We start from the raw sequence: 27,004 nt of genomic DNA on the forward strand, positions 1-27,004 counted from the left end.
GAAAGTAAAGAAGAACTAAAGAGCCTCTTGATGAAAGTGCAAGAGGAGAGTGAAAAAGCTGGCTTAAAGCTCAACGTTCAGAAAACTAAGATCCTGGCATCTGGCCCCATCACTCCATGGGAAATAGATGGGGAAACAGTGGAAACAGTGTCAGACTTTATTTTTTTGGGCTCCAAAATCACTGCTGATGGTGATTGCAGCCATGAAATTAAAAGACGCTTACTCCTTGGAAGGCAGGTTATGGCCAACCTAGATAGCATATTTAAAAGCAGAGACATTACTTTGCCAACAAAGGTCCATCTAGTCAAGGCTATGGTTTTTCCAGTGGTCATGTATGGATGTGAGAGTTGGATGGTGAAGAAAGCTGAGCGCCGCAGAATTGATGCTTTTGAACTGTGGTGTTGGAGAAGGCTCTTGAGAGTCCCTTGGACTGCAAGGAGATCCAATCAATCCATCCTAAAAGAGATCAATCCTGGGTGTTCATCGGAAGGTCTGATGTTGAAGCTGAAACTCCAATACTTTGGCCACCTCATGCAAAGAGTTGACTCATTGGAAAAGACCCTGATGCTAGGTAGGATTGGGGACGTGAGGAGAAGGGGATGACAGAGGATGAGATGGTTGGATGGCATCACCGACTCGATGGACATGGGTTTGGATGGACTCTGGGAGTTGGTGATGGACAGAGAGGCCTGGCGTGCTGCAGTTCATGGGGTCACAGAGAGTTGGATATGACTGAGTGACTGAACTGAACTGAACTGAACACCACGATCAAACAGGATTTCTCTGAGAAATGCAAGGATTCTCAATACATGCAAGTAACTAAATATGGCATACCATATTAAAAAACTGAAATGCAAATAACATGATCATCTCTACAGACGCAGAGAAAGTTTTCAACAAAATTCAACACCCATTTATTATCAAATTTCTCTAGAGAATGGGATTAGAAGGAACCTATCTCAAAATAATAATGTCCATATATGACGAACACACTCTGAACATTATTCTCAATGGTGAAAGAATGAAAGCATTTCCTCTAAGATCAAGAATAAGATAAGGTAAAAAAAAAAAAAAGAATAAGATAAGGTTACTTACTCTTGTCACTATTACTCAATGTAGTATTGGAAGTCCTAACCATGGCAATCAGAAAAGAAAAAGGAATAAAAGGAATCCAGATTGGAAAAGAAGAAATAAAACACTGTTTGAAGATGACATGATACTGTACATAAAAATAAACCCTAAAAACGCCACCAGAGAGTTACTAGAGGTAATGAATATAGGAAGCTAATGAAGCAAGGAATTTAGTAAAGTTGCAGAATATAAAATTGATGCACAGAAATCCCTTTTATTCCTATTCAATAACAACGAAAAACCCGAAAAGTAAATTAAAGAAATGTGCCATTCATCATTGCAACAAAAATTATAAAATACTTAAGAATAAACCTACCTAAAGAGACCAAAGACCTGTATGCAGAAAACTATAAAACAATGATGAGAGAAATCAAAGATGACACAAACATAGGAAGAAGTTTACCAAGTTCTTGAATTGGAAGAATCACTACTGTGAAAATAACTGTATTACCCAAAGCAATGTACAGGTTTAATGCAATATCTATCAAAGTCCCAATGGCATTTTTCACAGAACTAGAACTAAAAATTTTTTACAATTTGTATGGAAAGACAAAAAACCCTGAATAGACGAAGCAAACTTGAGAAAATACAGAGCTGGAGGAATCAACTTTCCTGACTTCAGACTGTAGTACAAAGTTACAGTCATCAAGATAGTATGGGGTTTCTGGTTTAAGATGGTGGAGTAGAAGGACGTGTGCTCATCGCTTCCTGTGAGAGCATCAAAATTGTAACTAGCTGTTGAACAACCATCAACAGAAGGATGCTGGAACCCAACAACAACAAAAAATCCCATGTCCAAAAACAAAGAAGATGCAACAAGACAGTACGAAGGGCACAATCATAATAAAATCAAATCCTATATCCACCAGGTGGGCAACCCACAGACTGGAGAACAATAATACCAAAGCAGTTCTATCACTGTTGTAAAGGTTCTGAGACTGACATCAGGCTTCCTAGCCTGGGGATCCAGCAAAGGGAATGGGTACCCAGGGAATCTGACCTTCAAGGCCAGCAGGATTTTATTACCAGACTTTCACAGGATTGTGAAAAACAGAAACTTCAGTCTTGGAGGACACAAACAAAACCTTGTGTGCACCAATTTCCAGGGAGAAGGAGAAGTGACCCTACAGGAGACTAAATCAGACCTAACTGCTAGTGTTAAAGGATCACCTGTTGAGGTGTGGGTTGGCAATGGGATCCGAGCTCTGGCAGCAGCAGTCCTGAAAGGCATCCCCCTTGGCATAAGTCCTCTTGGAGGTCATCATTAACCCTACCACAGAGCCCATAGACCCTAGGGATAAGTCGCCTCACAGTGCCACCCCACCCACCTTTAGATAATTGGATTAAAGCTTTACTGAGCACAGTCATGCCCACCAGAGCAAGACCCACTTTTTCCAAACACCAACCCTCCATCAGGAAGTTTACACAAGCATCAGCCTCATCCACCAGTGGGCAGGCAGAATAGCAAGAAGAAAAAAATCCCACAGTGACTAAAATGAAAACCACATTACAGGAAGTTAATCAGGATGAAAAAGCAGAGGGCTTTGTCCCACCTGATAGGACAAGATAAAATCCCAGAAAATCAACTACGTGAAGTGGAGAGAGGCAAGCTTCCAGAAAATGAATTCAGAACAGTGCTAGTGAAGATGATCCAGGATTCTGGAAAAAGAATGGAGGCAAAGATTGAAGAAGAAAGAAATGTTTACCAAAGACCTAGAAGAATTAAGAACAAACAAACAGAGGTGAACAATACACTGTACAGAATTAATAGAAGAATAACTGAATAAGAAGAATGAATAAATGATTTGGAAGACAGAATGTTGGAAATCACTCCTTCAAAACAGAATATAGAAAAAAGAATGGAAAAAAATATGAAAACGGCCTAAGACCTCTGGGACAACATTAAATGCACCAGCATTCGCATTATAGGGGAACCAGGAGAAGAGAGAAAGAGAAGACCTGAGAAAATATTTGAAAAATTCCCCAACATGGAAAAGGAAATAGTCAACCAAGTGCAGAGAGTCTCAGGCAGGATAAACCTAAGGAGGAACACGGCAAGACAGATAGTAATCAAGCTGACAAAATTGAAGACAAAGATAAAATATTAAAAGCAACAAGGGGAAAATGACAAATTACAAGGGTACCCCCATAAGTTTATCAGCTGATCTCTCAGCAGAAACTTTACCAGCCAGAAGGGAATGGCATGATACAGTTAAAGTAATGAAAGGGAAGAACCTACAACCAAGAATACTCTACCCAGCAAAACTCTTGTTCAGATTGGATGGAGAAATCAAAAGCTTTTCAGACAAGTGAAAGTTAAGATAATTCAGTCCCACAAAACCAACATTACAACAAATCCTAAAGGAACTTCTCTAGGGAGCAAACACAAGAGAAGGAAAAGATCCATACAAAATAAACCCAAAACAATTAAGAAAATGGTAATAGGATCATACATGTTGACAGTTAATTTAAATGTAAATGGATTAAATGCACCAATCAAAATACAGACTGGCTGGGCAGATGAAAACATGTACATGTACACACTTTCACTTACCACACCATTCTACTTATATGTAATTATTGCATATTATAGAGTTAATCATATTTCCAATATGGTTTGCAGCTATAATTATATTTTATTTTTTGTGTGGCTATTGATGGTGAAAATGGATAAACATATTTTGCTATTGTGATTATGTAACTATCATTCACCTAACACCATAGTATCATAATTGGTCAACAGAAAATAATAGAATTCAATACCACTAAAACTACCATCTAATAGAAAACCCTGTAATCACTTTTATTTATTTTTTTCACTTTATTTCTTTTTTTCTTTTTAAATTAGTTTATTTTCTTTTTTTAACTTTACAATATTGTATTTGTTTTGCCATACCTTGACATGAATCCACTATGGGTGTACATGTTTTCCCCTTTTAAATTAGTTTATTTATCTATTTTTTAACTTTACAATATTATATTTGTTTTGCCATACATTGACATGAATCCACCATGGGTGTACATGTTTTCCCCTTCCAGAACCCCCCTCCCACCTCCCTCCCCATCCCATCGCTCCGGGTCATCCCAGTGTACCAGCCCCGAGCGCCCCTTTTAAAATCCAGATGTATATTAGAATTATTTTGATTTTTTTGAAAAATGCAAATGCCCAGGTATTTATTTCTTTTTCCCCAAAGCTCCAGATGTGTTTCTAACGAGCAGTCATGTTTAAAAACAACTCGACTATTTGGTGATCTTTTACTTTTATCTAGTTTGATTCACTTTTTCTATTTCATATTCACTGCTCCATTTCACTTAGTTTATGTTATCCAACTTCTTCATTTCTTCTTTTTTTGATGTTCCTTTTCATACCTTTATCAAGCATAGTAGAAAATATTTTGCATACATACATACATATGTATATATATATAATGTATAATACATATATTTTAGAAAACTTACTAATTTTTTCCTAGCTGAAAACTTTATGACATTTTGATTCCACTTGTTTGACTTAGATGAATAGAATACTAGATTTCTAATTTAAAAAATAGAAACACAATAAGCAACAAAGCTTTACTGTATAGCACAGAGAACTAGAGCAAATATCTTGGAATAAACTATAATTGAAAATAATCTGAAAAATAATATATAAGTATATTTATAATTGAATCACCTTGCTGTGCATCTGAAATATTGCAAGTCAACAATACTTCAATAAAATATATATGATAATATATGTTTTTTTTTTTTTAAATTTTGATAATGGCCCAAAAAACAGAAATATATACCAATGGAACAAGATAGAAAGTCCAGAGGTAAACCCACACACCTATGGGCAATTTATTTTTGACAAAGGATGCAAGAATATACAGTGATGAAACGAAAACCTCTTCAATAAGTGGTGCTCATAAAACTGGACAGCTAAGTATAAAAGAATGAAATTAGAATACTTCTTAATACCATACATAAAAAGAAATTCAAAATGGATTAAATACTTAAATATAAGGTCAGAAACTGTAAAACTCTTAGAGGAAAACATAGGCAGAACACTCTTTGACATAAATCACAGCAAGATCCTCTTTGACAGACCTCTTAGAGTAATGAAAATAAAAATAAATCAATGGGACCTAATCAAACTTAAGAGCTTTTGCACAGCAAAGGAAACTAAAGATGAAATGACAACTCTCAGAACTGGAGAAAATAATTGCAAGTAAAGCAACTAACAAAGGATTAATCTCCAAATATACAAGCAGCTCATGTAGCTCAATATCAGAAAAACAACCCAAACAAAAAAATGGGCAGAAAACCTTAACAGACATTTCTCCAAAGGAGACATACAGTTGGCTAATAAACACATGAAAAGATGCTCAAAATTTCTCATTATTAGAGAAATGCAAATCAAAACCACAATGAAGTATCACCCCACACCAGTCAGAATGGCCATTAACTAAAAAAATCTACAAAACTAAATGCTGAAGAAATTGTGGAGCAAAGAGAACCCTTTTGCACTGTTGGTAGGATGTAAATTGATACAACCACTATGGAGAACAGCATGGAGATTCCTTTAAAAACTAGGAATAAAAGTACCATATGACCCAGAAATCCCGCTACTGGACATATACTCCGAGAAAAATCACAATTCAAAAGACATATGTACCCCAATGTTCGTTGTAGCACTATTTAAAATAGCCAGGGCATGGAAGCAACCTAGATTTTCATTGACAGATGAATGGATAAAGCATCGGTGGGGTGTGTGTCTGTATAAATGGAATATTATTCAGCCATAAAAAGAACACATGTGAATCAATTTAACTGATGTGGATGAACCTAGAGTCTGTTATAGAGAGTGAAGTAAGTCAGAAATGTAAAAATAACTATCATATATTAATACATACATATGGAATGCATAAAAATTTATAGGGAAGGAGTGGAGATGTAGACATAGAGAATGGACTCATGGACACTATGAGGGAAGGAGAGGGTGGAAAGAATTGAGAGTAGTATCCAAACTTATATATTTCCATATGTGTAATACATAGCTAGTGGGAAGTTTCTGTAAAACACAGGAAGCTCAGTCCAGTGCTCAGGACACCATAGAGTGATTGGATAAGGAAAGTGGATGGGAACTTCAGGAGGGAGTGGACAGATGTGTACTTACGGTTAATTCACGTTGTTTTACGCTGAAAATATTTCTGTCCATTATTGAGCCCATCTTTGCATGAAATGTTCTCTTGGAATCTCTAATTTTCTTGAAGAGATATCTAGTCTTTCCTATTCTATTGTTTTCCTTTATTTCTTTGCATTGATCCCTGAGGAAGGCTTTCTTATCGCTCCTTGCTATTCTTTGGAACTCTGCATTCAAATGGGTATATCTTTCTTTTTCTCCTTTGCTTTTCTCTTCTCTTCTTTTCTCAGCTATTTGTAAGGCCTCCTCAGACAGCCGTTTTGCTTTTTTGTATTTATTTTTCTTGGGGATGGTCTTGATCCCTGTCTCCTGTACAGTGTCATCAACCTCTGTCCATAGTTCATCAGGCGCTCTGTCTATCATATCTAGTCCCTTAAATCTATTTCTCACATCCACTGTATAATCATAAGGGATTTGATATAGGTCATACCTGAATGGTCTAGTGGTTTTCTCCACTTTCTTCAATTTCAGTCTGAATTTGGCATTAAAGAGTTCATGATCTGAGCCACAGTCTGCTCCCGGTCTTGTTTTTGCTGACTGTATAGAGCTTCTCCATCTTTGGCTGCAAAGAATATAATCAATCTGATTTTGGTGTTGACCACCTGATAATGTCCATGTGTAGAGCCTTCTCTTGTGTTGTTGGAAGAGAATCTTTGCTATGACCAGTGCATTCTCTTGAGAAAACTCTATTAGCCTTTGCCCTGCTTCATACTGTACTCCAAGGCCAAATTTGCCTGTCACTTCAGGGATTTCTTGACTTCCTACTTTTGCATTCCAGTGCCCTATAATGAAAAGGACATCTTTTTTGGGTGTTAGTTCTAGAAGATCTTGTATGTCTTCACAGAACCGTTCAACTTCAGCTTCTTCAGCATTACTGGTCAGGGCATAGACGTGGATTACTGTGATATTGAACGGTTAGCCTTGGAAACGAACAGAGATCACTCTGTCATTTTTGAGATTGCATCCAAGTACTGCATTTCGAACTCTTTGGTTGACTATGATGGCTACTCCATTTCTTCTAAGGGATTCCTGCCCGCAGTAGTAGACATAATGGTCACCTGAGTTAAATTCACCCATTCCAGTCCATCTTAGTTCGCTGATTCCTAGAATGTCGACGTTTACTCTTGCCATCTCCTGTTTGGCCACTTTCAATTTGCCTTGATTCATGGACCTAACATTCCAGGTACCTATGCAATATTGCTCTCCACAGCAGCAGACCTTGCTTCTATCACCAGTCACATCCACAACTGGGTGTTGTTTTTGCTTTGGCTCCACCCCTTCATTCTTTCTGGAGTTATTTCTCCATTGATCTCCAGTAGCATGTTGGGCACCGACTGACCTGCGGAGCTCATCTTTCAGTGTCCTATCTTTTTGCCTTATCACACTGTAAATGGGGTTGTGATCACTCACCTAGAGCCAGACATCCTGGAATGTGAAGTCAAGTGGGCCTTAGGTAGTATCACTACAAACAAAGCTAGTGGAGGTGATGGAATTCCAGTTGAGCTATTTCAAAGCCTTAAAGATGATGCTGTGAAAGTTCTGCACTCAGTATGTCAGCAAATTTGGAAAACTCAGCAGTGGCTGCAGGACTGGAAAAGGTCACTTTTCATTCCAACCCCAAAGAAAGGAGACGCCAAAGGATACTCAAACTACCGCACAATTGAACTCATCTCACTTGCTAGTAAAGTGATGCTCAAAATTCTCCAAGCCAGGCTTCAACAATACATGAAATGTGAACTTCCAGATGTTCAAGCTGGCTTTAGAAAAGGCAGAGAAACAAGAGATCAAATTGCCAACATCTACGGGATCATCGAAAAAGCAAGAGAGTTCCATAAAAAACATCTATTTCTGTTTTATTGACTATGCCAAAGCCTTTGACTGTGTGGATCACAATAAACTGTGGAAAATCCTGAAAGAGATGGGAATACCAGACCCACCTGACCTGCCTCTTGAGAAACCTGTATGAAGATCAGGAAGCAACAGTTAGAACTGGACATGGAACAACAGACTGGTTCCCAATAGGAAAAGGAGTCCGTCAAGGCTGTTTATTGTCACCCTGCTTATTTAACTTATATGCAAAGTACATCATGAGAAACGCTGAGCTGGAAGAAGCACAAGCTGGAATCAAGATTGCTGGGAGAAATATCAATAACCTCAGATATGCAGATGACACCACCCTTATTGCAGAAAGTGAAGAAGAACTAAAGAGCCTCTTGATGAAAGTGAAAGAGGAGAGTGAAAAAGTTAGCTTAAAGCTCAACATTCAGAAAACTAACATCATGCCATTTCGTCCCATCACTTCATGGCAAATAGATGTGGAAACAGTGGCTCACTTTACTTTTCTGTGCTCCAAAATCACTGCAGATGGTGATTGCAGCCACAAAATTAAAAGACGCTTACTCCTTGGAAGGAAAGTTATGACCAACCTAGACAGCATATTAAAAAGCAGAGACATTACTTTGCCAGCAAAGGTCCATCTAGTCAAGGCTATGGTTTTTCCAGTAGTCATGTATGGATGTGAGAGTTGGAGTATAAAGAAAGCTGAGCACAGAAGAATTGTTGCTTTTGAACTGTGGTGTTGGAGAAGACTCTTGAGAGTCCCTTGGACTGCAAGGAGATCCAACTAGTCTATCCTACAGGAAATCAATCCTGAGTGTTCGTTGGAAGGACTGATGTTGAAGCTGAAACCTCAATATTTTGGCCATCTGATGCGAGGAGCTGACACATTTGAAAAGAACCTGATGTTGGGAAAGATTGAAGGCAGGAGGAGAAGGGGACGACAGAGGATGAGATGGTTAGATGGCATCACCGACTCAATGGACATGAGTTTGGGTATACTCCGGGAGTTGGTGATGGGCAGGGAGGCCTGGCGTGCTGCAGTTCATGGGATTGCAGAGTCAGACATGACTGAACAACTGAACTGAACTATGCAGAAACCAATACAACATTGTAAAGAAATTATCCTCTAATTAAAAATAAATTTTAAAATAGATGCAGAAAAAGTTTTTGAAAAAAAATTGAACAACCATTTATGATAAAAAGTCTTCATAATGTGGACAAAGAGGGAAACTACCTCAACATAGTAAAGACCATGCATGACAAACCCACTGCAAACATTAAACCCAATGTTGAAAACCTGAAATTATTTCCTTTAAGATCAGAAACAAGACAAGGTGTCCACTCTCACCACTATTATTCAACATAATTTTGGAAATTCTAGTCAGGAGATCAGAGAAGAAAAAGTAATACAAGAATCCAAACTACAAAAGAAGTAAAACTGCCACTGCAGATGACATGATACTATATATAGAACATCCTAAAGAAGCCAACAGAAAACTACTAGAGCTAATCAATTACTTTGATAAAGTCGCAGGATACAAAATTATCACACAAGTATGTCTTGCATTTCTATACAATAACAACAAAAGATAAGCATGAGAAATGAAGACTATAATCCCATTTTCAATTGAAGTAAAAATTATAGAATATCTCAGAATAAACCTACCTAAGGAAGCAAAAGAATTGTACTCAGAAAACTGTAAGGTACTGATGAAAGAAACCAAAGGTGACAGAAACAGATGGATAGATATACAATGTTCTTGGATTCAAAGTATTCATATTGTGTGAATGATTGTACTGCCCAAAGCAATTTACAGACTCAATGCACTCCTTATCAAATTACCAATGGCATTGTTCACAAAATTAGAACAACAACAACAAAAAATTTATACTTTGTATGGAAACAGGAAAGTCCTTGATTAACCAAAGCAATCTTGAGGGATAAAAAAGGACCTGGAGGAGTCAATCTACCTGACTTCAGATTATACTACAAAGCTATAGTAATTAAGACAGTATGGTACTGGCACAAAAACAGAAATATAGATAAATGGAACGAAATAGAAGGCCCAGAGATAAACCCATGCACCTATGGTCACCTAATCTTAAAAAAGGGGGCAAATGTATACAATGGAGAAAAGATATTCTCTTTAATAAGTGGTGCTGCGAAAACTGGAACAAAATATGTTAAAGAAAGAAATTAGAACACTCCCTAACACTATACACAAAATAACCTCAAAATGGATTGAATACATAAATGTAAGCCAGACATTATAAAACTCTTAGAGGAAAACATAGGCAGACATAATTTGTACAAATATATTTTTCAATCCACCTCCTAGAGTAATGAAAATGAAAACAAAAATAAACAAATGGGACCTAATTAACCTTAGAGGCCTTTGTATAGCAAACAAAACCTTAAACAAGATATAAAGACAATCCTCAGAATAGGATAAAATACTTGCAAAAATGGCAAGTGCAAAGAATTAATCTCCAATATATACAAACAGCTCATGCAGATTAATGTCCAAAAAAACAAACAAACAACCCAATCTAAAAATGGGCAGAAGATCTAAATAGGCATTTCTCGAAAGAAGACATACATGTGGCCAACAAACACATGAAAACTTTTTCATTAGTGATCAACGTCACTAATGATAAAGAAATATAAATGAAAACTACAATGAGGTATAACCTCACACAAATCAGAATGACTACCATCAAAAACATCTACAAACAACATATGCTGGGGAGGGTGTGGAGAAAAGGGAATGCTCTTTCACTGTCGATAGTAATATAAATTGGTACAGCCTCTATGGAGAATACCATTCAGGCATGACCTAGATCAAATCCCTTAAGAGTATACAGTGGAAGTGACAAATAGATTTAAGGGACTAGACCTGATAGACAGAGTGCCTGATGAACTATGGACAGAGGTTCGTGACATTGTACAGGAGACAGGGATCAAGAACATGCCCATGGAAAAGAAATGCAAAAAAGCAAAATGGCTGTCTGAGGAGGCCTTACAGATAGCTGGGAAGAGAAGAGAAGTGAAAAGCAAAGGAGAAAAGGAAAGATATTCCCATCTGAATGCAGAGTTCCAAAGAATAGCAAGGAGAGATAAGAAAGCCTTCCTCAGCGATCAGTGCAAAGAAATAGAGGAAAACAACAGATTGGGAAAGACTAGAGATCTCTTCAAGAAAATTAGAGATACCAAAGGAACATTTCATGCAAAGATAGGCTCGATAAAGGACAGAAATGGTATGGACCTAACAGAAGCAGAAGATATTAAGAAGAGGCGGAAAGAATACACAGAAGAACTGTACAAAAAAGATCTTCACGACCCAGATAATCACGGTGGTGTGATCACTCACCTAGAGCCAGACATCCTGGAATGTGAAGTCAAGTGGGCCATAGAAAGCATCACTACGAACAAAGCTAGTGGAGGCGATGGAATTCCAGTTGAGCTATTTCAAATCCTCAAAGGTGATGCTGTGAAAGTGCTGCACTTGATATGCCAGCAAATCTGGAAAACTCAGCATTGGCCACAGGACTGGAAAAGGTCAGTTTTCGTTCCAATCCCAAAGAAAGGCAATGCCAAAGAACGCTCAAACTACCGCACAATTGCACTCATCTCACATGCTAGTAAAGTAATGCTCAAAATTCTCCAAGACAGGCTTCAGCAATACGTGAACTATGAACTTCCAGATGTTCAAGCTGGTTTTAGAAACAGCAGAGGAACCAGAGATCAAATTGCCAATATCCGCTGGATCATCGAAAAAGCAAGAGAGTTCCAGGAAAACATCTATTTCTGCTTTATTGACTATGCCAAAGCCTTTGACTGTGTGGATCACAATAAACTGTGGAAAATTCTGAAAGAGATGGGAATACCAGACCATCTGACCTGTCTCTTGAGAAACCTGTATGCAGGTCAGGAAGCAACAGTTAGAACTGGACATGGAACAACAGACTGGTTCCAAATAGGAAAAGGAGTCCGTCAAGGCTGTATATTGTCACTCTGCTTATTTAACTTATATGTAGAGTACATCATGAGAAATGCTGGGCTGCAAGAAACACAAGCTGGAGTCAAGATTGCCGGGAGAAATATCAATAACCTCAGATATGCGGATGACACCACCCTTATGGCAGAGAGTGAAGAAGAACTGAAGAGCCTCTTGATGAAGGTGAAGCAGGAGAGTGAAAAAGTTTGCTTAAAGCCCAACGTTCAGAAAACTGAGGTCATGGCATCTGGTCCCATCACTCCATGAGAAATAGATGGGGAAACAGTGGAAACAGTGTCAGACTTTACTTTTTTGGGCTCCAGAATCACTGCTGATGGTGACTGCAGCCATGAAATTAAAAGACGCTTACTCCTTGGAAGGCAGGTTATGGCCAACCTAGATAGCATATTTAAAAGCAGAGACATTACTTTGCCAACAAAAGTCCGTCTAGTTGAGGCTATGGTTTTTCCAGTGGTCATGTATGGATGTAAGAGTTGGACGGTGAAGAAAGCTGAGCGCCGCAGAATTGATGCTTTTGAACTGTGGTGTTGGAGAAGACTCTTGAGAGTCCCTTGGACTGCAAGGAGATCCAATCAATCCATCCTAAAAGAGATCAATCCTGGGTATTCATCGGAAGGTCTGATGTTGAAGCTGAAACTCCAATACTTTGGCCACCTCATGCGAGGGGTTGACTCATTGGAAAGGACCCTAATGCTGGGTAGGATTGGGGGCGGGAGGAGAAGGGGACGACAGAGGATGAGATGGTTGGATGGCATCACCGACTCGATGAACATGGGTTTGGGTAGACTCCGGGAGTTGGTGATGGACAGGGAGGCCTGGCGTGCTGCAGTTCATGGGGTCGCAGAGAGTCGGACATGACTGAGCGACTGAATTGAATTGAACTCTGGAGAAGAGTATATAGGTTCCTTAGAATCTAAAATTAGAACTACCATATATGACCCAGCAATCCCCCTTCGGGCAGATATCTAGAGAAAATTATACTTCAAAAAATATATATACATGCACCACAATGTTTATTGTAGCACTAATAACAATAGCCAGGACATGGAGTCAACCTAAATGTCCATCAAGATAGGAACGTTTGAAGAAGATGTGGCACATTTATAAAATGGAATATTATTTAGCCATAAGAAGGAATGAAATTGTGCCATTTGCAGAGACATGGATGGACTTACAGACTGTCATACAGAGTGAAGTAAGTTAGAAAGAGAAAAACAAACATCATATATTAATGCATATATGTGGAATCTAGTAAAGTGATATAGACAATCTTATTTACAAAATAGAAATAGAGACGTGGATGTAGAGAGCAGATATATGGATATCAAGGGGAAAGAGGAGGGTGGGAAGAATTTGGAGATTCGGACTGACATATATAAACTATCCATACTGTGTATAAAATTGATAGCTAATGAGAACATACTGTATAGCACAAGGAACTCTGCCCAATACTCTTTGGTGACCTAAATTGGAAGGAAATCCAAAAAAAGATGGGATATATGTAAACATAGAACTGACTAACGTTGAAGTACAACAGAAAGGAACAAACAACTTAAGGGCAAACAAAAATATCAAATAAATGCTTTCAAAGTGCTGTGAATGGGGTGATGTCAACAAGGTGGTGGACTAAGAAAAGAAAGTCCAGATCCTTGTTCCCCCATAGAGACACTAAGTTAAAAAATATAAGAACTGAACTACCTTTGCGATAACTCTAGAAACCAGTCAAGGACCTTCAGCACACAAGCAGATGCAAGACCAAAAAAACCTGCACCAAAAGGGTATAAAATTCACAGCATTTTGCTACCTGTGCCCCTCCCCCTACCCAGTTCAGCACTGCATAACTGGTAGTAAACTTCTTAGTTCACGAATCACTCTTTTTTTTTAATTTATTTATTTATTTTAATTGAAGGCTAATTACTTCACAATATTGTAGTGGTTTTTGCCATACATTGGCATGAATCAGCCACAGGTGTACATGTGTCCCCCCATCCTGAAACCCTCTCCCACCTCCCTCCCCACCCCAACCCTCTGGGTTGTCCCAGAGCACCAGCTTTGAGTGGTCTGCTTAATGAATCGAACTTCCACTGGTCACCTGTTTTACATATGGTAATATACATGTCTCAATGCTATTCTCTCAAATCATCTCACCCTCACCTTCACTCACATAGTCCAAAAGTCTGTTATTTATATCTGTTTCTCTTTTGCTGTCTTGCATATAGGTTTGTCATTATTGTTTTTCTAAATCCCATATATATGTGTTAATATACTGTATTGGTGTTTCTCTTTCTGACTTACTTCACTCTGTGTAATAGGCTCCGGTTTCATCGACCTCATCAGAATGGACTCAAATGCATTCTTTTTAACAGCTGAGTAACCATTGTGTATATGTACCACAACTTCCTTATCCATTTGTCTGCTGATGGACATCTAAGTTGCTTCCATGTCCTTGCTATTGTAAACAGTGCTATAATGAACACTGGGGCACATGTATCTCTTTGAATTCTAGTTTCCTCAGTGTGTATGCCCAGCAGTGGGACTGCTGGATTGTATAGCAGTTCTATTTTCAGTTTTTTAAGGAATCTCCACAGTTTTCTATAGTGGCTGTTCTAGTTTGCATTCCCACCAACAGTGTAAGAGAGTTACTGCTCCAGCATTTATTGTTTGTAGACTTTGTGATGGCAACATGGATCACTCTTGAGATGTAAAGAGTAGAACTTGTGTCCACATTTCTGACTTGTCTGTGGTTTCCAAAGGCCTATTTTATCTTCTGACTGAATTGGAGCACTAGTGAGAACAGCAGCATTGTTTGAATACCAGGGTAAGGGCTGATGAAAACAAAAGTAAACATAGGGGCATATTACAGCAACAATATGCCAGAAGTTCAGCAGGTAGGTGTCAGATGAGCAACAGATTACAGGCAAAGAAATATAATAGAAATTTAAACCAATATCTCCTGAGAAGAAGTAGGGGTGAGACTCTCAGGGAAATTAAGAAAGATAAAAGAAGGTGTGTACAATGTAACAAAAATGTATGCACAAGTCCATTGGGGATATATCCCTAGAAAGGGTTGGAGAGATCCCAGAATCTCTAGCTGGGCTGACTTCAGAAACTCTCTACTTGTACAAAACCAATCTGTAAAGGATGGGAGAGGTGGAGGTTTTTAAAAATGCCAAAATCTCAACAAAAGATTACAAGGTAAAGAGAGAGGGAAAGGGTCCAATCAAAGGAATGCAATTACTCTCCAGAAACTGATCCTAAAGAACAACAAATTTTTGATTTACCTGACAAAGAATTTAAAAGAGCCATCTTAAAAATGCTTAATGAGCTAGGAGAATGCTGATAGAAGGCTAAATGAAATGAGGAGAATGATACATGAACAAAATAAGAATATCAACAAAGAGATAGAAATGATAAAATGGAACCAAATAGAATTCTGGAGCTAAAAATATAATTGAATTGAAATTTTATTTGGTATTCAAAAGAAGGTTTGCTTAGTCAGAAGAAAGAACCAGCAAACTTGAAGAAAGGTTACTTAATATTAAGTCAGGAGTGAGAAAAAAAAAAAAAAACAGAATGAAATACTGCAAAAGAGCCTAAGGAACATATACAAAACCATCAAGAGGACTGATACATTCAGTATGGGAGTCCCAGAAGGAGAGAAGAGTGCAAAAGGAGCACAGAATTTGTTTGAAGCAGTAATGCACAAGAATGTCCCAAACTCGAGGAAAGAAATGCACATAAGAATTCAATAAGTTCAACAAACTCCAACCAGGATAGACTCAAAGAGACTCACACCAAGACACATAATCATACTGTCAAAAGTCAAAGCCAAACAGAGAATCTTGAAAGCAGCAAGGGAAAAGCAATTTGCCACATAAAAGGGGGCATCTCTCTAAGATTTTCAGAGGATTTCTCAGGAGAAATCTCGCAGGCCAGAAGTCAGTGAAACAATATATTCAAAGGGCGAAAAAAAAAATGCTGACCCAAAATACCATATTAGGCAAAGCTGTCCTTCAAAAATGAAGGAGAAATGAAGACGTTGCAAGAAAAATAAAAGTTAGACATGCAATAGAAAAAGTGATAAAAGGAGTCCTTCACATTGAAAGGAAATGACCCTAGTCAGCAACATGAAGCCATATGAAAATATAATGTTCTCCAGTGAAAGTAAATACATGACAAACATAAATACCTATATTATTATAATTTTGATATATAATTCTAGTTTAAATTATTTTACAGAATTTAAAGATAAAGTCATAAAAATATAAGTCTATATTAATGGATACAAATTCATATAACTATTTGAAAATATAATATATAATTTTAATTGTATTTTTAAATTGGAGTATAATTGCAATATTTTGATGGATTCTGTATTTTTTACATCACTAAAGTAGGGGGCAGAGCTTTAAAGGAGTAGAGTTTTGTATGTAGGTGAAGTTAACTTGATACCACTTTCAAATAGATTGTTATAATTTTTAAATGTTTTACATAACCTATATGGTAACTGCAAAGAAATTATCTATAAAATATACACACTAAAAATGAGGAGAAGAAATGGGTAAAACAGACAAAATATATACAGAAAAATATTAACTAAGTGGCAATAGTGAGCCCTTCCCTATCAAAGCTTAAATCTAAATGAATTAAACTCCCCAAACAAAACACACAGATTAACCGAATGGATAAAAACAGGATCCAAAAATATGCTGCCTACAAGAGACTCACTTTAGTTCTAACGATATATATAGGCTGATGGTGAAATAGATATTCCACGTAATTTGTAAGTAAAAGAGAGCAGAGGTGGCTAAACGAATAGTAGATAAAATAGATAAATAGACAAAATAGATTTTTAAGTAAAAAATTGTTACAAGAAAGATGTATAATGATAAAAGTTTCTTTTCACCAGGAATGTATAGTCATAAAAATATATGCACCAAATATTACAGTGCCTGAATATATAAAATAAACAGTAGTAATTAATTCATGCAGAAAGCCACTAAATTGATGGTTGCCTAGGGCTATGGGGATGTATCAATAAATGTGATACATCACTTAAACAAAAGATTAGAATCATATGATCATCTAAATAGATGCAGAAAAAGAATTGGACAAAATTCAATACCTTTTCATGATAAATATTCTTAACAAGTTATGCATAGATGGAATGTACCTCAACATAATAAAGGTTGTGTGTGACAAGATCAGAGGTAAGATCATATTCAAGTATTCCAGCTTTCTGGCCAGGATCAAAAACAAGATAACACTGTCCACTCTCACTACTTGCATTTGACATAGTAGTGAAGTCTTAGCTAGAGCAATTAGAAATAAAAGGTATCTTTATTGAAAAGGGTTAAGTAAAACTGTCTCTATTGTCATATGACATGTCCTCATACATGGAAAACTTGAAAGATTCCATCTAAAAACATAGAACTTATCAATTAATTTGGTAAAGTCACAGAACACAGAATCAATATACAAAATTCAGTTGTGTCTCCATAATCTAATAACAAACTACCTAAAAATGAAATCGAGATTTCCCTGCTGGTGGTCCAGTGGTTAAGACTTTGTGCTTCCACTGCAGAGGGCATGGGTTCAATCCCTGGTCAGAAACTATTCTATGGTGTGGCCAATAAATAAATAAGTATAAAGAGAGAAACCATATAGCTAGAAAAAGTTAAAATTAAAATATGAATGAAATTAGGAAACAATCACATTTACAAATGCAAAACTGAACTCAATTGCTTACCTCAATGCCCACTGATTGATGAATGGCTAAAGAAAATTATATATATATATATATATATATATATAAAATACATATAATAACAATGCATATAGTGATAATATATAATAATCATAATGTGCATAATATATATGATACAATATATTATATATGCGTATATATATACTCAGTCACATGTATGAATATATATGGAAGACTACTCAGCCATTAAAAATGAAATATTGCTATTTGCAACAGCATGGATGTACCAAGTGAAATTGGTCAAAGAAGGAGAAATATCATAGGATTTCACTTATAGGAGGAATCTGAAAAACAAAACAAGTGAACAAACAGGAACAAAATCATAGATACAAAGAAAAAACAGGTGGTTGCCAGATGGAAAAGCTGAAGGATAAATGAGACAGGTGAAGGAAATTAAGAGGTACAAACTACTTCCAGTAAGAAAATAAGTCAGTTACAGACATATAATGTACACTGTGGGAGAAATATAGTTAATAACAATGTTATATCTTTGTATGGTGACAGATGGTAACTAGACAGTGTGATGGTGATAATCATTTTATAATGTATGTAAATATCAAATCAGTATGTTGTGCACTAAAAATTGACATAGTGTTGAGTGTCAACTGTACTTCAAAAAAATCTAACAAACAAACTCATAGAAAAATAGATCATATTTGTGGTTACCAGAGGCAGGGGAAGGGGTGGAGGAAATTGAATGAAGATATCCCAAAGGAAAAAACTTAAAGTTTTAAGAAAAATAAGTATTAGGGATAAAACTTACATGATTGATATATTAACACTCAGTCAGTCAGTTCAGTCACTCGGTCCTCTGCGACCCATAGACTACAGCAAGCCAGGTCTCCCTGTCCATCACCAACTCCCGGAGTTTACACAAACTCATGTCCATTGAGTTGGTTATGCCATCAAACCACCTGATCCTCTGTCATCCCCTTCTGCTCCTGCCTTCAATCTTTCCCAGCATCAGGGTCTTTTCAAATGAGTCAGTTCTTTGCATCAGGTGGCCAAAGTATTGGAGTTTCAGCATCAGCATCAGTCCTTCCAAAGAATATTCAGGACTGATTTCCATTAGGATGGACTGGTTGGAACTCCTTGCAGTCCAAGGGACTCTCTAGAATCTTCTCCAACACCACAGTTCAAAAGCATCAATTCTTCAGCACTCAGTTTTCTTTATAGTCCAACTCTCACATCCATACATGACTACTGGAAAAACCAGAGCTTTGACCAGATAGACCTTTGTTGGCAAGGTAATGTCTCTGATTTTTAGCATGCTGTCTAGATTGGTCATAACTTGTCTATGAACTTTGCTACAACTCTATGAACTCTAGCTAATAATAATGTATTATTATTGGTTCATCAATTATAACAAATGTACCACACTAAGGGAAGATGTTAATAACAGGGGGAAATGTATGGACAGGAAGAAGGGAGAATACGGGCAACCTCTGTACCAAAAAAGTAGCTAAGAAAAGTAGAATGGGTGTTCAAGACAAGGTGAATGACATGTTCAAGCGTACAGTCTTTATTCTGGGTACAGGAGGATTCAAGTTTTCCCTAGTGGCTCAGAGGTAAAGAATCCACCTGCTAATACCGGATATGTGGGTTCTATCCCTAGGTCAGGAAGATCCCCTGGAGAAGGAAATGGCAACCCACTCCAGTATTCTTACCTGAGAAATCTCATGGACAGAGGAGTCTAGTCCACAGCTACAGTCCATGGGATCACAAAGAGTCAGACATGACTTGGAGACTGAATGACAATGTTGCCAACTGGAGGGTTCATGTAGACCAAAATGATGATGAGAGAGATTAGATATGAAGTTCGAGGCCAGATTGTGGAAGTTCTCTGATATTGAGAAAAGGGAATTATAGCTTTATTTTGTAGGTGTTAGGGATTTAAAATATAATTTGTGATTATAAATTTCTTCTATGAGGATAGTGTCCTTTTGAAATCTTAAATTATTTAATTCAGACTATATTCCATACACTATCAAATGGATCAATAAAAGACATAAACACAATATTACATGTAAAAAATACTTAAAATAAGGTTACTAGGAAACTGTTTTTCCTAAGCCTAAAAATAAAGCTCTACTTATATCATCTGTGAACTCAAAATTTCTCAGTGAAATGGCTGTGAGAAATTCCTATTTTTAAAAGCAACAAATATCATCAAGCATTTTTGCTGCTGCTTGTAACAATCTTGTTTAACTTTTCCATAGGCTGTACAATGGTAAAAGTTAATTCAATTTAGATTTTTATTTTACAATACTCTACTCATTCCTCAATACCACATGCAACGACCTTCCAGGTTAGCCTCAGTTTACCATAAGACATTCCTCAAACATTTCATGACATTTTAACAACTTTAAACAGAATTTCCTTAAGATCAAGCTTTGCTCATTCCTTCATGTTCTCCATTTCCACTCCAGGATATTGCTTGGCCCAGCTTAGGTCACATGCTCAATACTAAACTAATCACCAGCCAAGCAAATGGAGTACCCTAATCAGACGTTTGCATCAAGTATCTGCTCTTTTAGCATGGAGAAAAGTGGGATGGGTTCTATCAAAGTCATATGGAAGACTCCAGGAGACTGAAAAAGGATGGTGGAGGAGTAAGACAGGGAAATCGCCTGTCTCCCCACAAATACATAAAAAATTCATCAGGATATAGTACAACTCCTACAGAACAACTTCTATATGACAGCAGAAGACCCCAAACCATCAAAAAGGCAAGCCAATCTCCTTAGAATGAGGTAGGACAAAAGACAAAGGTATAAAAAAAAGACAAAGAATTTCAGGACAGGATCTTGGGCCACAAGGGAGGGAGGGAGTTGTAAAGGAGGAAAAGTTTTCAAGCAGTAGGAAACGCACTCCCCCTACTCCACAGGCTGGACCAAAGGGGAGCTACAGAACCTGAGTGCCATGCAATAGCAGGGACTCAGAGGGCAAAGCACAGAGAAAATTCACCACAGAAATCAATGCAGCTGCCAAACAACATTTCTCAGCCCATAAGCAGCTCACAAGCCTCAGCCCTGACCAGAGGGTGGGGATGAGAAGTCAAGAGCAGCAGCATACAAGCCTCTGCCCAAGCAGAGGGTGGGGGCAGGGTGCCAAGGCTCTAGCAAAGATCCAAAGGAGAGGTAGGGGGCTGGCAGCCATGAGGATATGCTGAGAGGGCTACTGCAACACAGCTGTGGAATAGATGTGGTTGCCACTGCCAAAGCTGAGGAAGGTGACTGAGGCAGTGGACAAAAACACCACTGATGTGATCCTGACCCCAGTGATGGCAGCTACCACCAGGCTTTGAGCAGACACAGGTTACTGCCTGCAACTTTCTGGGAGCTTAAACAGCTTGGCTCTTCCTAGGGACCCATGAATTGGGCCTTTTTTTCTTCTGGGAGAACTCACAATCTGCTTCAGACTGCAACAGCATCCAACAGGTCTCTATTGCCCCACGCACTACCTGATACATCACAGTTGTTGCTGCCATATCCCTCATGTCCAGACAGGGAACAGACTGTGGGCTTTAGGGGCAACTGTTAACTTTATTTTTTTAATTTATTTATTTTAATTGGAGGCTAATTACTTTACAATATTGTAGTGGGTTTTGCCATATATTGACACTATTAACTTTAGAAGCAAATACAAGCTGGAATAAGGCCAGATCTGAGAATGAACTGACCTAACACTGCCTACAACAGGTCCAGAGAACTTCCTAGAAATATTAGAAGACATTGGTATAAGTCTCAGTGGGTGTTTGGGGTTGTTGAGTGCTGCCTTCACCAAGAGTCTTGGGGACTTGTCTTCTGCACTTTGTGGTTTGTGAGGTCTTGGAGCTACAGCAGAGAATGAGTCTGAACCCCTGAGGTGGGAGACTCAAGCCCAAGACTATGATCCACCAGAGAACTGTTGAACTGGAACATTAATGGGCAAGAGCCCTCCAAAAGACCTCCATCTCAACACCAAAACCAAGCCCACCCAAAGGCCAGAAAGCCCCAGTGCCTAGATGCCCCATGCCAATCCTTCAAGAAAACAGAAACACAATGCTGCACATTAGCAGAAAGGTTGCCCAAAGCCATACTGAACCCATATATACCCCAAAACTCACTACTGGACACATTGGCCCTTCAGAGAGACAAGATCCAGCTCCATTGACCAGAACACACAGGCACAAGACCACCCTCCCACACACTCAGGAAACAATCACAAGGCACTGTTCCAAACCCACCCACAGGGGAGACTCCAAAATTAAGAGGAACTGCAACATTGAGAACTTTTGTTAAATCATACTTTTTATTTCTTTTATATACTTCTATCCTTACATTGGCCTTTTTGCAGTGCTGTGGGGCTGTATTGTTTATTTTTTGATTTCTAAAAAGTTTTTTTTCCTTTGTTTGACTCTTCTTCTTGTTCTTTTCCTGCTGTAGTTATATATATATGCTTCTATTTAACTTCTCTTTTCTATTTTTCCTTCTTTACTTTTCTTCCTTTTTCCTTCTTTTCTTCACCATGTTTGTTAGTTGGTTTTGTTTTCTTTGGTGTTTTCCCCAGTCAACACTGCTTTGGTTTTGCTGTCCACTTTCTGTTTTAGTTAGCTTTGTTTTTAATCTGATGATATCATTTTTGGTTTTCTTTGCTTACCAGGTCACTCTCTTGTACTTTCTTTTCTTTGGACTGTTTTGGGTGTGTGTGTGTGTCTGTGTGTGTGTGTGTGTGTGTGTGTGTGTGCATGTTCCATCATTTTTGTTATTTGATTTTGTATTTACCATTTGCCTGGGTTCATCTTTTGTTTCTTGTGTTTGTTTTAATCTCCTTTAATGCCATAACAAATGACTTGTGGAATCTCTGTTCCCCAGCCAGAGACCTGACTCTTTGGGGTGGGAGCACTGAATCCAAGATCCTAGAATGCCAGAGAACTCTTAAGCTCAGGAAGTATTAACTAGTGAGAACTCCCACGAAGGCCTCCAGCTGTATACAAGACCCAGCATCACACAACTGCCGGAAGCACCCAGTGCAGGACACTTCACCCAAGCAACAAGAAAGACAAGAACACAAACCCAATCATCAGCAGTCAGGATTCTTACAGACATCCCAAAATATACCACCTCATGCAGCCTTACCCATCAGAAAAAAAAAAAAAAAGAAACTCAGCTCATCTCACCATAATGCAGGCACAAGTCATCCCCAACACAAAGCCAACACAAACCACTGGATCAACCTTACCCACTGAGGGCACAAACCAAAAGGAAGAAGGAATATGACCCTAAATCTTGGGAAAAGGAGACCTCAAACACAGTAATTTAGAAAAAGTGAAAAGATGGAGAAATAATGTGCAGATGAAGGAAAAAGGTACAAGCTCACAAGAACAAATAAAGGGAGAGGAAATAGGCAAACTACCTGAAAAAGAATTCAGAGTAATGATATTAACGATGATTCAAAAACCTCAAAAATAGAATGGATAAAATAGAAGAATCAATGAACACATTTAACAAGGACATAGAAGAAATAAGGAGTAAGCAAACAGATGAACAACAAAGTTACTGAAATTAGAAACACTCTAGAAGGAACCAATACCAGAATAACTGAGGCAGAAGTACAGATAAGTGACCTGGAAAATAGAATGGTGGAAATAATTGCTGAACAGCAGAATAAAGGACAAAGAATGAAAAGAATTGAGGATAGTCTCAGAGACCTCTAGGACAATATTAAATGCACTAACATTTGAATTATAGGAATTCCAGAGGAAGAAGAGATAAAGAAAGGGTCTGAGAAAATTTTTGAAGAGATTATAGTCTAAAATGTCCCCAACATGGGAAAAGAAATAGTCAATCAAGTCCAAGAAGCACAGAGAGTCTCATACAGGGTAAACCCAAGGAGAAACACGCTGAGACACATACTAATCAAACTAACAAAGATTAAACAAAGAATATTAAAAGCAGCACTGGAAAAGCAACAATTTACATACAAAGGAAATTCTATAAGATTAACAGTTGATTTTTCAGCAGAAACTCTGAACACAAGAAGGGAATGGCAGGTTATACTTAAAGTATTGAAAGGAAAAAATCTACAACCAAGATTACTCAAACTGGCAAGGATCTCATTCAAAATTGATGGAGAAATCAAAAGCTTTGCAGACAAGCAAAAGTTAAGAGAATGTACCACTACCAAATCAGCTTTACAACAAAAGTTAAAGGGACTTCTATAGGCAGGAAACACAAGAGAAGGAAAAGACCTACAAAAACAAACCCAAAACAATTAAGAAAGTGTCAATAGGAACATATATATCAATAATTAGTTTAAATGTAAATGAATTAAATGCTCCAGCCGAAAGACACAGACTGGCTGAATGGATACAAAAATATACCCATATATTTATTGTGTACAACAGCACCATTTCAGACTGAGAGACACATATAAACTGAAAGTGGGAGGATAGAAAAAATATACTCTATACAAGTGGAAACCAAAATAAAGCTGGAGTGGCAGATCTCATATCAGACAAAATAGACCATAAAATAAAGAATATTACAAGAGATAAGGGCAGTACATAATGTTCAAGGTATCAATGGAAGAAGAAAAAATAGCAATTGTTAATAGTTATGGACTCAACATAGGAGCACCTGAATACATAAGGCAAACACTAACAGACATAAGAGGGGAAACTGACAGAAAAACAATAATAGCAGGGGACTTTAGTACCCCACTCACACCAATGGACAGATCATCAAAACAGAAAATTAATAAAGAAACTCAGCTTTAGATGAGACATTTGATCCAGATGGACCTAATTAATATCTTCAGGATATTCCATCAAAATGCAGAAGAATACACTTTCTTCTCAAGTGCACATGGAACATTCTCCGGGACAGACCACATCTTGGGTCACAAAAAAGCATCAGTAAATTGAAGAAAATTGAAATCTTATCAAGAATCTTTTCTGACCAAACACTATGAGACTAGGTAATAATTACACAGGAAAAAACTGTAGAAAATAGAAACACATTGAGATTAAACAATATATTTCTAAATAACAAACAGGTTACAGAAGAAATAAAAAGAGAAATCAAAAAGTTCCTAGAAACAAACAAAAATGAAAACATGACCCAAAACATATAGGATGCACTAAAAGTAGTTCTAAGAGGGAAGTTTATAGCAATACAATCCTACCTCAAGAAACAATAAAAATATCGAATAGAGAACCTAACTTTATACCTGAAACCATTGGAAAAGAAGAACAAAACCCTCCCAAAGTTAGTAGAAGGAAGGAAATCATAAAGATTGGAGCAGAAAGAAATGAAAAACAACTGAAGGAAACAATAGTAAAGATTAATAAAAACTAAAAGGTGTTTTTTTTAAGAAGATAAACAAAATTGACAAACCATTAGCCAGACTCATCAAGGAAAAAAGGGAGAAGAATCAAATGAAAAAAATTAGAAATGAAAAAGGAGATGTTACAGCAGACAATGCAGAAACAAAGGATCATAAGAGACTATTATGAGCAACTATATGCCAATAAAATGGGCATCCTTAAGAAATGGACAGTTCAACCTTAGGAAAGTTCAACCTTCTAAGACTGAACCAGAAAGAAATACAACTATGAACAAGCCAGTTACAAGCACTGAAATAGAAACTGTGATCAAAAATATCCCAGAAAAAAAAAAGAAAAGCCCAGGGCCAGATGACTCTACAGGTGAATTCTATCAAACAGTTAGAGACGAGTTAATGCCTATCCTTCTGAAAATCTTTCCAAAAAATTGCAGATGAAAGAATACTTCCAAACTAATTATATGAGGCCACCACCACCCTGAAACCAAAACCAGACATAAACATCACAAAAAGGAAATTATAGGCTAATGTCGCTGATGAACATTGATGCAAAAATCTTCAATAAAATTCTAGCAAACAGAATTTAAAAACACATGAAAAAAAATCATACACCATGATCAAGTTGGGTTTATCTCAGGGATGCAAGGACTCTTCAAAATGTGCAAATCTATTGCCCCACCAATGTGACACACATATTAACAAGTTGAAGGATGAAAACCATATGATAATTTCAATAGATACAGGAAAAATTGCAGCAAAATTCAGCACATCTTTATAATAAAAACTTCTCAAAAATGGGCTTAGAAGGAATCTACCTCAATAAAATAAAGGTCACATACAACAAGCTCACAACAAACACTATCCTCATCAATAAAAATTGAAAGCATTCCTTCTAGGATAATGAACAAGGATGCTCACTCTTTCCACTAATATGCAATGCTGTTTTGGAAGTCCAAGCTATGGTAATCAGAGAAGAAAAGAAATAAAAGGAATCCAGATTGGAAGAGAGGAAATAAAACTCTTACTATTTACAAATGACATATTATACATAGAAAACCCTAAAGACACTATCTCCAAGTTACTAGAGGTAATCAGTAGATTTAGTGAGTTGCAAGATACAAAACTAATACACAGAAATCACCTGTATTTTTATGTACTAACAATGAAAAAATAGAAAGAGAAATTAAGGAATCAAGACCATTTGCCATTGCAACAAAAAGATTAAAATACCTAGGAATAAATCTACCTATGGAAATGAAAATCTTTTATATGAAAATTGTAAGACATGGATGAAAGATGATGTAAACAGACGAAGAGATATTCCATGCACCTGGATTGGAAGAATCAATATTGTGAAGATGACTAAAATGACAAAATGCAATCTACAGATTCAGAGAAATTCCTATCAAATCATCAGTGGCATTCTTCACAGAACTAGAAGGAAAAATTTCACAATTTGTATAGAATAGCCAAAGCAATCTTGAAAATGAAGAATGGAACTAGAGGAATCAACTTTCTGACTTTAGACTATACCACAAAGCTGCAGTCATCAAGACAGTATGATACTGGCACAAAAACAGAAATATAGACCATTGGAACAAGATAGAAAGCCCAGATATAAACCTACACACCTATGGGCACCTTATCTTTGACAATGGAGGCAGGAATATACAATGGGGAAATGATAGACTTTTCAGTAAGTGGTACTGGGAAAACTGGACAGGTATGTGTAAAAGA

The 27,004-nt window shown here is 37.3% G+C and overlaps 1 protein-coding gene across 1 annotated transcript in view; it reads right to left on the minus strand.

The window, feature by feature from the left end:
* The window catches only part of ZC3H12B (zinc finger CCCH-type containing 12B), a 350,988-nt gene that overhangs the window by 215,256 nt on the left and 108,728 nt on the right, over positions 1-27,004 (minus strand). Inside the window, exon 2 of the mRNA XM_081565546.1 lies at positions 19,609-19,784. The gene's annotated coding sequence lies outside the window, so the exon portion shown is untranslated. The remainder of the gene's footprint in view (positions 1-19,608; positions 19,785-27,004) is intronic.

Source organism: Giraffa tippelskirchi, chromosome X (genome assembly GCF_054371585.1).
Source record: "Giraffa tippelskirchi isolate mGirTip1 chromosome X, T2T-mGirTip1v1.2.pri, whole genome shotgun sequence".
Classification (NCBI taxonomy): Eukaryota; Metazoa; Chordata; class Mammalia; order Artiodactyla; family Giraffidae; genus Giraffa; species Giraffa tippelskirchi.